This window comes from Pseudorca crassidens, chromosome 3, assembly GCF_039906515.1.
Source record: "Pseudorca crassidens isolate mPseCra1 chromosome 3, mPseCra1.hap1, whole genome shotgun sequence".
Taxonomy (NCBI): domain Eukaryota; kingdom Metazoa; phylum Chordata; class Mammalia; order Artiodactyla; family Delphinidae; genus Pseudorca; species Pseudorca crassidens.
This window is the reverse complement of record NC_090298.1, coordinates 70,147,999-70,163,310: the sequence shown is the minus strand read 5'-3', so window position 1 is coordinate 70,163,310 and position 15,312 is coordinate 70,147,999. Positions and strand designations below refer to the sequence as shown.

The window sequence follows — 15,312 nt, the reverse complement described above, 5'->3', positions numbered from 1 at the left end:
CCCAGATTTTTTAAATTTTATTTTATTTATTTTTGTCTGTGTTGGGTCTTAGTTGCTGCATGCGGGCTTTCTCTAGTTGTGGTGAGCGGGGGCTACTCTTCGTTGCGGTGCACGGGCTTCTCATTGCAGTGGACTCTCTTGTTGCGGAGCATGGGCTCTAGGTGCGTGGGCTTCAGTAGTTGTGGCACACGGGCTCAGTAGTTGTGGCCCACGGGCTCAGTAGTTGTGGCTCGCGGGCTCTAGAGCACAGGCTCAGTAGTTGTGGCGCACGGGCTTAGTTGCTCCGCGGCATGTGGAATCTTCCCAGACCAGGGTTCAAACCTGTGTCCCCAGCATTGGCAGGCGGATTCTTAACCGCTGAGCTACCAGGGAAGCCCTTTCCCAGATTTTTTTTAAAAAGGACTTTGGATAGGTTATTTAAGCTTTCTGAGGCTGTTTCCTTGTCTTCCTTACTTGTAAAATGGAGTTAATAACAGTTATTATGTAGGCTGTCAGGACAATGAAATGATGTATGTAAAATACCAGGCACCTGGTTGCAGAAAGGGTTCTGCATATTTTGGGGGAGGGTTTATAATATAAGCCTTCACTGTCATGACTCAGACACCCCAATGATTATATGATGATACAGACTCAACATACATTTTCATTAGATGTTTTTAATATTTGAAAATTAATGATTAAGCCTCAAAATAGATTCACATGAAATTAGATGGCCCTGTGCATTGTGTTACTAAAATAACCGAAGTGTTTCATAAGGTTGTTTCAACCTGGAATCCCTGGGCGTGAAAACAGATGAAACTAAGAGTAACGTGACTTAATGGGCAGTAGAGGGACTCCTCTGCATGCTCTCGTTCTGGAAAGTTCTGCTTGCTGCTGCTGCCATCTCTGAGCAAGGCAGCTCTATTCTGAAGTGGTTTCAGCTGGTTACACGTTACACCTAGCAAACAATCTGAAGGGTCTCCCAATAGATTTAAACTATAAGTGGGATAAAGCCTCTTGCTCTTAGTGCTGCAACCATACAGCTCCTATTCAAGGACCCTGAAATATTACCGGATGTGACTTTTTTACCCTAGAAATTATACGAGTTTTTAACACGAGTCTCAGTGTATTCACATTCCCTCAAAGTTCACCATTTCTCTGAATCTAGAGCCCAGTTTTCCACGGAATTTTTTTTTTTTTTTTGCTGTATGCGGGCCTCTCACTGTTGTGGCCTCTTCCGCTGAGGAGCACAGACTCCGGACGTGCAGGCTCAGCGGCCATGGCTCGTGGGCCCAGCTGCTCCACAGCATGTGGGATCTTCCCGGACTGGGGCACGAACCCGTGTCCCCTGCATCGGCAGGCGGACTCTCAACCACTGCACCACCAGGGAAGCCCCTCCATGGAATGTTTTAAAGAGCAATCTCTTTAGGACTTTTGGTGAAATTTTGTTACTTCCATCATTTATTCATTCCATTTATTCAATAAAATGTTTTTTTTAAATATTTACTATGCTTCAGGTAGTGATGATGCAATGTTGAGAGAAGGTGACTCTATCCTGTGCTGCAGCAGGGGATCTCCCTGTCCCTGTCACTTTAGTCTCACAACTAACAATCCATAGCTTCCACGCCTGAGCTTCAGTTTACCCCTGTGCTTCTGTGAGTGGATGTACTTCCTTGTTGAAAATCATTGTATGTGGGACAAATTCGAAAATCCTTAGCCAGGCATACAGGACTATTTTTGATGTGGCCCTGTCTTATTTGTAACTTCCTCCTTCCCACCCCACAATAAACAAACTAAAGTCCTTGCAGTTTTTCCTGGTGAGTCTCCCTCTCTTTTCTCTCCTCTTCCTTACCCCTTTATCCCTCTCTTGGCTGTCCAGGGCCCGTGTAAGACATAATTGCTACCCAGTATTTCCTTTGTGACACCATAGGACAAGCAAAAGGTATCTGATACTGAGTCAGTGTGCCTATGAAGGAATTCCCTTGGGGTGAAAGAACCTCAAGAAAACTCAGGGGAAGCACTTAAAGTGGGAGAATGGAAGGAGGACTTTGAGTCTCAGAGTGTCAGCTGTGTCATCAAAGTGGGTGCCCAGTGAGTGGGGAAGATGACCACCTCTCTAGACCCAATTGTTAGGCCCTGCCCACTCCAGAGCAGTGTTGCTCTTGGTCGATGCAGCCGGATAGAGGCCAAGTCCCCCAAACCAGAAGTGATGAGCCCAGCTGTAGATCCGAGAGAGCCAGCAGTGACATTCACAAGAAAACTTGAGCCCTTTCTTGCTGCTGTGGGATTGCAAAAGTTACTTCTTTGACCAGATATCACTGGGGAAAGAAATGAGAAGAAGAAAGAGCACATACGTCTGTGTAGTAACTCTCCCCACACAGCCTTTACCTAGAGTGAAATCAGAAAAGCCTGAGTTATATTAAATGGGCAAGTTAATTTTGAAACAGTTTTGCTGCTGAGTGAAAACAGAAGCACCAGAACATCATGAAACCAGCTAAAGAAAAGTCATGTTTCTGTGTGTGTGTATGTGTACACACAGTACAGTATATCTGAGTTGCTGTGAATAAATTATGACTCTCCTATACATTCCTGTCTGTTCTACTAATTTGGACTTAGCTTATGCTTTGCATTAGTGTCATCCCTCCCTGTCTTTTCTCCCACAAATAGATTTTAAACTACTTTTTGTCAAGGATTGTGTTTTACCTCTTGATATCCTGAGATTCAGATGACATCTTAAGCAAAGTAGGCTCTCAGTGTAATAATAAGCCTAGTCTTATCTCATGTCATTATTATACTAGCTGAAGGGAGAAGAGTGGAGAAGTGACTGGTATGAGTGTGACTGCATTTGCTTTTCCAAGTTGAGGAAGTTTTCTTGAGGGAGGTGAGCCTTGAATAAAAGGAATGAAGAAGCTGGGAAGATAAGGCTGTCCATGATAAAATGCTAGCTTGTGAGAAGCCCAACACCAGCGAAAGGAAAAGTGTCCATGGGGACTGGCTTGGAGATCAAAGCAGACAAGCCTGTAGTAGGAAATAATAAAACTACTTTGGGAAAGAGAGATGGAAATGTAATAGTCACTGTCATGGTATTGAAAGTGATGCAGTGGGAGCTGGGGACATAGATGCTTCTTGGCCGTATAAAAGAATGACCAGTGAGGCAAGGGGTGGAGATACCTTTGGTAAAAACATATGGGATGATTAAAGAAAAGAGAAAAAAGAAGCGGGGACGCTCTGTATAAAAAAAAAAAAAAAGAAAGAAAAAGAGTAGATTTTTAAAAAATGTGTAAGTAAGTGACCAAATGAGTTTATACATGAACTGAATATATAAACTTTCAGTTAAAATAAGATTAAAAACTCATTTTACAGATTAAATGAGTTAATTACATAAACTACAAATTACAAGAGATACAGAAAGATTTTTGAATATGTTTATGAGTAAAATACTGTATAGTATCAAATTTATGTCTACTTCCTTATCAAATACCAAATAGTACTGAAGTACTAGTTTTTGGCATAACTTAATTCATGATCAAAAATATTGTGAACTTTTTTTTATTGGATGGCTATTGAACTTCAATGTACGCAAAGTGTTCTCTAGAGGATGTCAAAGAAGATATTGTTCTTTCCTGGTGGGTTCATAACATAACTTAGAGGGGCCACCTTTTATTTTTTTTTAACTTAATGTGTGTTCGTGGCTCATGGAGCATTTTAATATCCCAAAGGCCAAAGATGCACTGCACATTTATATTCAGGTCTGATATTTATATATTGTAATGTGCTAGGATCCATATTGCTTTCAGTAACACCATCTAGTTCTAAAGGGCAAAGTACATAGAATTCCAAATAAGTTCACCTTTTTTCTTCTTCTTCCCTAAAGGAAGGAATGGAAAATTGTCAATATTTTTAAGAATTTTAGAGCAGGGGACAATGGAATGCTTTTTTATTCATTGCCACTTGCACTAACTACTTGATATTAAGGATTCTTATTTTCATTATTTCAATAATTCTTTCTTAATTTGAAAGAAATCTTCCTTTTACTCTAATCAGCAGCAACTATGATTATTAGAAACTGTTTAGAAGTGATGAAGAATCTCAGTTTTTCTTCATTGCCTTAACAGAATCATAGGACTTCAGAACTGGAAAGAATCCTGAAGATTTATTCCAGTAGCCCCAAATGCCTGTCAACAAACTTGTTGCCACAAAACATCATGTAGGACATTAAAAATGCAAATTCCGGGCTTCCCTGGTGGCGCAGTGGTTGAGAGTCCACCTGCCGATGCAGGGGACGCAGGTTCGTGCCCTGGTCTGGCAAGATCCCACATGCCGCGGAGTGGCTGGGCCCATGAGTCATGGCCGCTGGGCCTGCGCGTCCGGAGCCTGTGCTCTTCAATGGGAGAGGCCACAACAGTGAGAGGCCCGCGTATCGCAAAAAAAAAAAAAAAGCAAATTCCTGAGACTCACCTGCCTTAGAGTAATTAAACCAGAACCTTCAGGGCGTGGTCCAGTTATCTGCAACAAAAGGAATTCTGGTGAGGAGCTGGACTGGGAACTGGTGAATTGAATTGACTATTCTTCTGTTAGGGAAAATGGATCTCAGATACCATGTTCATGCAGGTATATGCTGTCAGAGTTGGAAATAAAATCTGGATTTACCTTTTCTTAGTCTAGTGCTCTTTCTGATACATACACCATACTGTTTCACATTAGTAATTTATTTGTGAGATATTTTTTAGTTCTAGGCAACCTATGGCAATGTTAGTTCAAATCTTTTATATTTATAATAGAATTCTCCTCAGAGCCAGTTTATAAATTGTGGAAAAAATCATAAAATTTTAACCAGTGGCTTACTTAGAATGCGCTTTCATTCCTTTTTGCCAGTTTTGACTCTGAACGACAGTTGGTTTTATCACAGTTCCAATCCATCATCAAAGGTTCACTGTTGTCCTTAATGGAATCTAGTTAAGAGTGTGTTCTACAATTCTGAGTTGCCAAAATATTTTAAAAATAGTATATCCTTGGAGTTAATATCTAGCCTCTGTAAAATACTTATTTTGAAGAAAACAGGTATTTGAAGCATTGAATTCTGCCCAAGATGATTCAAACAACCCTTTCTATTCACACCTTTGGATTATTCCACTTTTTTCAGTTTTAAACCATAGTACAGTGAACATCCCCTACATACATCTGTATTAGTGCCTACAGTTATTAAAATTTCAAATATGTATAATCTCTAACCCAACTGTTGTACACCTAGTAATTTATACTAATTCTTAAACATGAGAAACTTAAAACCATACCCAAAGCAGAAAGACAGTATTTCCATTCTTACTTATATTCATCTTCTAGAGGATTCCATGTCCATTGATCTAGCACATATTCTGTCTAACAATTATAACAATTTAGAGTGCTATCTACTGTATGACTTATTTTTCTTTCATTCTTTTGTCTGTTAGTTCAGTTGGTTGGATTATGCTGCACATGAAAAAAAGTCATGGCTCAATACATGTATGTATTCACATATACCTGTTTACAACCTGTGTCATACCATTTACAAAACATCAAAATATATGAAAAATTTAACCAGAAGAATGCAAGATCTGTTCAGTGAAAACTACAAAGCATTAATGAGAAAAACTAAAGACCTAGGTAAATGAGGAGGTACACTGTGTTCATGAATTGGAAGAATAAACATTGTTAAGATGTCAATACTCCCAAATTTATCTATAGAGGCAATGCAATCCCAACCAAATTCCATCAATTTCTTGAAAAGAAAATATCAAGATGATTCTAAATGTATATGGAAAATCCAAAGACCTAGATTAGCAAAACAAGTTTGAAAAAACAATTCATACTACTTTTTTTTTTTTGCGGTATGCGAGCCTCTTACCGTTGTGGCCTCTCCCGTTGCAGAGCACAGGCTCCGGACGCGCAGGCTCAGTGGCCATGGCTCACGGGCCCAGCCGCTCCGCGGCATGTGGGATCTTCCCGGACCGGGGCACGAACCCGTGTCCCCCGCATCGGCAGACGGACTTTCAACCACTGCACCACCAGGGAAGCCCCATACTACTTATTTGAAGACTTAAATATAAGCTACAGTAATTAAAACAAAGTGGTATTGATATAAGTGTAGACATGTAAATTAATGAAACAGAATAGAAAGAAGTATATCTGCACAACAGTTGTTAATCGACAACCTGTAATTCAGAGGTTTCCTTTCTAGGGGTTTATCCTGAGAAAACAGAGATACACACTAAGATTTATCTACAGAGATGTTAAACTTAGCATTATTTTTAATAATAAAAAATTAGAAATAAAATCAAGAATAGGAAACAAAAAAAATTTTGGAATATCTGTATGATGGAATTCTATATAGAGTTCAAAAATATATATTTCAACATATATATACATATATGATTTCAATTTTGTAAAAATATTAATAGCTTAATGTGTCCAACAAAAGTGACCAATATGGCATAGATAAAAATGTTTGTTTGTTTTTTATTTGAATTTCCCTTTATTGCTCACATTCTCTCAGGTAGCTGATGATAGATACTTTTTTTTTTTTGCTTTTGAATTTTATTTTTATACAGCAGGTTCTTATTAGTTATCCATTTTATACATATTAGTGTATATATGTCAATCCCAATCTCACAAGTCATCCCACCACCACCAACCCCACCCCCTGCTTTCCCCCCTTGGTGTCCATACATTTGTTCTCTACATCTGTGTCTCTCTTTCTTCCTTGCAAACTGGTTCATCTGTACCATTTTTCTAGATTCCACATATATGCGTTAATATGTGATATTTGTTTTTCTTTTTCTGACTTACTTCACTCTGTATGACAGTCTCTAGGTCCATCCATGTGCTGAGTAGATCTTAAATGTTCTTACTACAACAACAGGAAAGATAACTATGAGATGATGAATGTTAATGTTAATTAGCTTGACACACTTTGATGTGTCATACTTCACCACCATGTTTCTATTCCCAATAAAAATATCTTTGAATTAAACAATACATTCATATGACTCACCACATTTAAAGACTTAACTAAGTTAGAATACCCAGTACTAATCCAGAGCCTTAAGTACATCATGTTAGAAATCAAATGTCTCCCCAAACAACTTTTTCCTTTAGAGACAACATTATGATCTTCTCAAAGGTAAATTCACATTCCCATCCCCAGACCTGGTCTCCAGAGAAATTTCCCTAAATATTGCACCCAAGAAATGAACCTCCATCTTCCAGTATGGCATAGATAAAAATGTTAACAAAGGTTATTTCTGGGCTACAATACTATAACAGGACAGTCATTTGATGCTATAAATTTCTCTAAGTCATGATTCAGCAAACCTTTTCTGTGTTTACTAGAGACAATATGCAAGAAGTTATGCAGCTATGTTCCAATAAAACTTTATTTACAAAAATACCTGATGGGCAGACTTTGGCCCACAGGCTTCAGTTTGCTAACTGCTTTAGGTGCTTCCCACAAAGTTTGATAATGGGGTGTTTCCATTTTTATTTAGTTAGAAATGCTGTCTAATTTTCCTTTTGATTTATTCTTTGGTCCATGGTTTTGTTAAAATTGTGTTACTTAGTTTTCAAATATTTGGAAATTTTACAGATATCTTTCAGTTGTTTAGCTAACTTAATTACACTGTGGTCAGAGAATGTAACTTGATTAGAATTCTTTTAAATTTATTGTACTTTTTTTATGGTCTGGAAAATGATCTAGGTAAATGTTCATTTGAAAAGAATGCACATTCTGCTGTTGTTGAGTGGAATGTTTTACAAACATCTATCAGGTCATGTCAGTATTTTTCAAATCTTCTAAATCCTTATTGATTTTCTGTCTTCTTACCTAACAACTATTAACAGAGGGATTTTTAAATTTCTGACTATAAAAAATTGTGGATTAGTCTATTTTTTCTTGTAGTTCTATTCATTTTCTGCTTTCTATGTCATCAAACTTTTCCCCTTCTGTCTGAAAGACTCCCTTTAACACTTTTCATAGTGCATATCTGCTGATGATGAAATTTTTCAGCTTTTGTATGTTTAAAAACAATCTTTATTCTACCGTCTTTTTTGAAAGATAGTTTCACTGCGTGTAGCATTCTTGATTGACGTTAAAAAAATTCTCTCAGCATTTTAAAGATAAAGCTCCACTCTCTTCTTGCTTGCATTGTTTCTGACAAGAAATCTGTCATCTTTATGTTTGTTCCTCTTTATATAATGTATCTTTTCTCCCTTGTTCTTTCTCACTGATTATTGGGCAGTTTGGTTGGTGTAGTTTTTTTTTTTTTTAAATGTTGAGCCTTCTTTTAATTTATTTATTTTTATTTTTGGCTGTGTTGGGTGTTTGTTTCTGTGCGAGGGCTTTCTCTAGTGTGGCAAGCGGGGGCCACTCTTCATCGCAGTGCATGAGCCTCTCACTGTCGTGGCCTCTCTTGTTGCAGAGCACAGGCTCCAGATGCGTAGGCTCAGTAGTTGTGGCTCACGGGTCCAGTTGCTCCGCGGCATGTGGGATCTTCCCAGACCAGGGCTCGAACCCGTGTCCCCTGCATTAGCAGGCAGATGCTCAACCACTGCGCCACCAGGGAAGCCCGGTGTAGTTTTCTTCATGTATCTTGTGCTTGAGGTTCACTGAGCTTCTTAAATCCACTGGCTTATAGTTTTCATCAAATTTGGAACATTTTCATCTATTATTTCTTTTAATGTAACTTATCACTCCCCTTTCCTCCTTTGAGAACTCCAATTGTGTGTTTATTAGGCTGCTTTAATTTTTCTCCACAGGCCCCCAATGGTCTGTTTAAATTTCTCTGAGTCATTTTTCTCTCTCTGGTTCAGTTGGGATAGTTTCTATTGCTGTCTTCAAGAACACTATTTTTTCCTTCTGCAGTGCATAATCTGCTGTTATTCCATACAGTGTGTTTCTAATTGTACACATGGAAGTTTTCATCTCTAAGTTCAATTTGGGTCTTCTTTTGTATCTTCCATGTCTGTACTTGTTCAGTTTTTTTCTCTAGCTCTTGAATACATGGAATACAGTTATTATAGTAACTGTTTAATATCTTTGTGTGATAATTCTAACATCTGTGTCTGTTCTTGGTCAGTTTGGATTAATTCATTTTTCTCCTTATTATGGATCATATTTGCCTACTTCTTTGCATAACTGAAAATTTTTTAATCAGGTTCAGACATTGTGCATTTGACCTTGTTGAGTGCTGGATGTTTTTGTATTTCTATAAATTTTCTTGAGCTTTGCTAGTACATGCAGTTAAATTACTTGGGACCAGTTTTGTTCCTTTGGGTCTTGCTTAAGACTTGGTAGACAGGACCAGAGCCCCAGTTAGTTTAGTGCTCTTTATTCCCTACTACTGAGGTGAGACCCTCCACACCGTGCCTCATGAATCATGAAGTTTTCCAGTTTGACTGTGGGGACAGGCACTGTTTCTGGCCCTGTGTAAGTGCCAAATATTGCTTCCTCTAATCCTTTCAGGTAGTTCTTTCCTTGGCCTTGGGAATTTTCTTTATGTGCATGTGGTGGTGGGGCTATCTCTGTAGACCTTTGAGTACTTTCTCTGTGAAACTTTTTCCTCTCTGGTATTCTGCCTTCATAATCCAGCCTCCTTGGAATTCCCAGATTGTCAGCAACAAATCCTGGGATATAATACAGTATCTAAAACATGGGAACTTCCATGGAAATTAGATCAAATAACATTTTTTGGTTAAAACATTTCTGCCCTTGCCACAAACAAATTAGAGGCTTTCCACTTGAGTGACACATTCATGGAAATGTACTTGTGCCCCTTAGCCTCATAGAATGCCTTATGAATCAAAGAATGACCTTGATATCATTGATTTTTCTCAAGGAAAATATCAATTCATCAATTTATCATGATGTATTAGCTTTAAAAGATCACAAGATAAGCACTATTTACTCAGCTTTCAATGGCAATAATACAGGGTATTATAAATATGTATTTGAATTAGTATGAAGATATATATAGATATATAATATGGACTTATATTTAAAATCCATTATATTGGTGGTTCTTAACCTGGTGTGTGTCAAAATCACCTGGGGAACTGGCTTGTACCTAAGAGATTCCAATTTTATCAGTGCCCTCCAGGTGATTCTACTGGGGTTAATCCGCAGGTAAAATTTAGGGGATCAGTTTTCTCTTCTGCAAAATGGGGAAAATGGATATTCTCTACCTCACTGGCTTGTTATGAGACTAGTGAAATAATGCATTCAAAGCATGTAATTCAGTTGTTGCATACAATGAATGCTTAAATATTATGTAAAATAGATTTTCTCGAGGAAAGATATACATGTATACGAGAGATAATTTGTTGTTTGCCTTTAGACAGTGATAATTTCTACCTAATCTCTGGGATTTCCTGTTACCTTAACCCAGAGTTGTCTCTACTGGCTGTTAAATTACTGAGAATTTAGGAAATGAGAAGTTTTCTATTAACAGATGTAAATGTAAGTAATTGGGGATTAGAACCACAGTGGAAAATAGGCAAGAGAGAATAACTGGGAAGTGGGCTGAATTTAACTACCAGAGTCATACAGAGTATTTTCTTCAAGAAAGTGAGTTCCATGGGGTGTTCAGCTTAGAAGATTTCTTCATAGTATTTTGAGAACCCAAGTAAATCTTTTCTCTAGGCACATAGGCACTTTTACCTCATTTTATTTCCTTGGATGGAATCAAGACTTGGATAATAGCAGATAGAGAGGTGTGGGAACATTAGTATTAGAAAAGAGCTAGTTTTCCTAATACTCGCCTAGGAATCTAGGTTTTTGCCAGCTATATTAAGTTATAATTCTGCAAAACTGCCTCAGGTGAACTTAAGGTGCAAGTCTCTAAAAGCTCATCTGGGAGTATAAGGTTTCTATTAACAGACTCTACTCAAGTCACACTTTATTCTCATAATGTACCAGGTAATATAGGTCAATAATAGAAGTGGGAAAATCCTATGATCATCTAAAAATTAGATCAAGTCAGAAGGTAAAACCGTTTAACAGTGAAAGTATCCACTGTGAAATGTGTTACAAACAAGGAGATCTCCCTTGTTTATGATTGTCCCATAATATGTATGTCTGGGGAATGATTTCTTTTATTAATAACCATTCCTCTAGAATGTATTGAGCTCTTAGAGGGTGTAGTTCACTACTTTGCATGAGACATGGTGGGAATTTCAATAAAAAAGAATAATATATCTTCCAAATGTCCACAAAATTAAAAAAGAAGACTCAAAACTTAAAATTCCTCAGCAGTATCTTAACTATATCCAACATAAATGAATAAAAGATTCACTCTTTGCTCCAAATCTGAAAACTTTTCAGTCTACATTTAAGCATATTCAGAATTCATTATTTAGTAGAAGTTATTATGAAAAAACCCCATAGATCTGATGCCCAAAGATCCAAAACACTAGTGTATGCTTATAATTTTCAATGATAGATTTGTTATTAGTATCGACAAGAGTAATTTTACCTACCAGTAATTAACCCCCCCAGGCACCTCCCAAATTCATGATATTGTACATTAATACACGAAATGTGCTTAAGCTTGGTTAATGACATGTAGGATCAATTGTTCTATGTCCAAAAATAAAGCTAGATAATTAAAAGAAAAAAAATCTGCTGGAATTGAGACATCACAAGGGCACTTACACTGTAGATGGTGTATGTGTATAGATTGTAGGGGGAAAGTGTTTTAGTGAAATAAAGGTAAGAAAATGATTGCACTACCTACAAAAGCTGAAATTGTGTTTCATTTTCAAAGCAACTTTCATTTTGATAAGAGTGATGTTAGATATTTTTTCCACACCATTTACCTAGCTCTCCTCTTTATTCAATTATTTAGCAATGATAAGTCAAATAGCATTTCATTTACCAAGGTTTGTGTAGTACCCATTTGTTGAAATCAAAAGTGATTTATAGCATGCAAAAAAAAAAAAAAACTTCAGTGTACTAGGTCTAATTAATTATATTTATAGCAGACAGTAAATATTTCTGTACATACTAATTATACTTTAACTATTATACCTGAAAACAGGCTGATTTAAATGGCATAGCCACGAAGGACATTGTTAATAAAGTTAGGACATGGAAATAACCGTATCTGATTTTTGGAAAGATATGAAAATCAAGTATCTCTATTTTAAAGAAATGATTTAAATATATATTTATTTTCTCCTTCAATTTTACCTAATAAGTCAATGCCCACGTCAAAAAATTATATGCACATCTTTTGGAGATACAGTATTTTAGCGGAATATCTAACCTATTTTGAAAAGCCCAAGCTTTTTTCCCACAGACATTTGCGGTAAGTGATGAAATACCAATGTCCAATTTGAAACAGTCATGAATATCCGTTGGCAGCTCCTGAGTAGATGTATTTTTCTTCCTGAAGAGGTTGCGCTGTGCACCTCAAACACATTCGACATCAGGCCTATTGAGGAATCATCTTTGTAAGCAGGGTGGATTTAACAGTAGCTTCCTCACAGGTTTATGTGTTTAATTAGCTGACAGAACAGACGGAACAGTAGGGGCTGAAGACTTGCAAGGGAAAATAATGTGAAAGTGCAGCATAGTTCTGATTGTGTCAAGCACTGTTAATAACAAAAAGTGAAGAAGAGAATTAACTGAACTTTTTCATTTTTTAAAGAATCCAAATTTCATTATCCACCTGGTTATAATCAACTGTAGATCCCACAAACCACTCACTCAGGGAAAAAAATGCCCCAGTTTCAGACAGTGTATCTGAGCTCAGGTCAGTGAAGCCAAACTGAAAAATAGGGATGAAGTTGTGTTCCTGAAGGTAGTGAATGAAAGTGAGATTGACGTAGTCTAACTCTAGCTCTCATTTTATATTTTTGGTATCTAAATGCGAGCTCAAGAAATCATTTCCATGTGTCACGTGCTTTGTTGTAGCCCAGATATTATGTATTTCTCTTATCTTTTAAGGAAATTCTCTTGTATTTTAAAAATATACATATTCAAGATAATGCTTTTATGAGCATATATGTTTATTACAGGAAATAGCCACACAAATAAATAATATTAATAGCTTATCTATTACATTAAAGCATGGAAATAATTTTTAAATCAATACCTTTATAACTTGCTACCAGAAAAAATGTTAAGTTATATCAAAAACTAAGAAAATGTTTTAACTAGTCTAAACGCTGATTTCACTGTTTCATTTTACATGGTGATCACTGATTAATGGTAAAAATGAATTTTGTCAAATTCAGAATTTATTTAAACCTCTTGGGTTATAGTACTTGATTCCATTTGAGCCATGTGGGAGTTAATTTCTTTTCAGATTTTTTTAAAAAGGAAAAAAAAAGAAGAGAACATTCTTATTTTAAGAGGGGAAAAATGACTTTGAAGAGATTATAACAAAGATTCTAGGGATTCTTTCACATCAAATAGTTTACAAACTAAGATTTTTTGAGGTGCAATTTGTGAATAATTCCAAAACACTTAAGTTTAGACACAATTGGCTTTAACTTTAGGGTGAAATGCATGGAAAACTATCAACTGTTGCAGGATTAAGAAGGAAGTGGCAGGGAATTCCCTGGCAGTCCAGTGGTGCTTTCACTGCAGGGGGCACAGATTCGATCCTTGGTCAGGGAACTAAGATCCTGAAAGCTGTGCAGTGTGGCCAAAAAAAAAAAAAAAAAAAAAAAAGAAGGTGGCAAATGGGGAAACCCTTGTCTGAATCCCAAGTAATAACTACAGATTAAATTATAAATAGTGGTTTCTTGAAATGGTCAAATCTTGCAGTCTGCCTTATACTTCTTTGCACCTGGGATGGGACTGGCAAGTCCCACTGGCCATGAAGTTTTCAGAATTGGAGCATCTGGACTTCGCCTGAGGACCATAGACCTATCCCAAGTGAGTACCTATAGCATAGTGTCCAAAACTCCTTTATCAATGCAACCTGTAAAAGGCAGGTTCCACTGACACTCATTGATCCATCAATGGAAACCCAAGGGCAGATTTGAACACTTAGCACTGGGGAGAACAGTATCAATCCTTTGGGTAAAAAGGGTTATTTGAGGGAAAATAAATTTTCTAAGATCAGTCCTTTTTAGATCAGAGCAGATCACCTGTACTTACCTGTCTAGCAGGAATCTAGGGTTTCCAGAAGCAATGAAGGAACCTGGCCTATGGTCAGAGAAGCCCTATTGCATGTACCAACTGGTACTCATGCTTGCCTATTGCATAGGGTAACATGGCTAATTTCCGTTTTTAATTAATTTAAAGAGATGGCAGGCAAATTTATTAACATTTTGGACGTAATTGGAAATTGGTTAAAAGCTAAAGCCCCTCTCTCCAAGACAGTCATAAAGTTTCTGAAGGTTTGGCTGTAGGGATATCCCTGAACTTCAGGATAAAAATCTTTGTCAGTAGGTGGCTACCACTGTGACCTTAGCTTGAAAGTCTTACCTTGTCCCTGGCAATATGTCAGGCTTGGTTTATTGTGGCTTTTTGAGATGGAGTCACCCTTGAAACATGACAAAAACTGGCTTTTTCATTTGGAATAAAAGGTCTCTCCTCTGGTAATTTAGGCTCTTGGGGGAAATAATCAATAATATTAGGTCAGTAATTCTGTGATCAGTGCAATGGTTTATGAATGAAGGTCCAATAACAGTAGCATTTACTGAGTGTGCTCTGACAAGTGCTTTATACACATTGTCTCATTTAATCCTTATAGCTCTCTGAGGTAGGACTATTATTGTCCCTATTATACAGATGAGGCTAAATAATTTTCCTGAGGCCACAGAGCTAGAGTGATAAATCCAGGATTAGAAAACTTGTAGTCTAACTCCAAACCCTGATGATCTCCATAGCCACAATTTTCTTGTTTAGAATACCCTCCCTTGTATTCTTATAACTTCTGGGAAGGGTCAAGAAAGGGAGACTAGCTGGGGGTTGGGGAGTAGGACTGGGGAGGGGTTCCAGGTTGGTAAGAAGGAGATGAGGTCTGATTTTTTAATTGTGGAGATTATTACGGCTTTTTAAATATCTCACTTTAATCCGTCACTAAATGGTAAAGATATCAACACAGACCCACACCTGAATAACTGTTCATGTATACTATCTAAGAGAGGCAGATCAGGCTAGGTGAGTTTGAAAAGACAGGTTCAAGTACAGGACAGGAACGATCAGGACAAATCTATAACTGCCACATGAATAAGACTTGCCCAAATTTTCCTATTAAAGTATTGCCCTCTATTTTTTTCTTGTGTTTTGTCCTTGCATAGAAACAGTTGTTAATATTTATTTTAAAATAAACTTTTAAAATATAA

General features: G+C 37.2%; 1 long non-coding RNA gene across 3 annotated transcripts in view; it reads right to left on the bottom strand.

Moving 5' to 3' along the window:
• The window catches only part of LOC137220740 (uncharacterized), a 145,033-nt gene that overhangs the window by 22,598 nt on the left and 107,123 nt on the right, over window positions 1-15,312 (bottom strand). For 2 of the 3 annotated variants that reach the window (XR_010941770.1, XR_010941771.1), the window contains one exon: window positions 6,805-6,865. The exons of the other annotated variant lie outside the window; for it this stretch is intronic. This is a non-coding gene — a long non-coding RNA (uncharacterized lncRNA). The remainder of the gene's footprint in view (window positions 1-6,804; window positions 6,866-15,312) is intronic. 3 annotated transcript variants of the gene reach the window in all.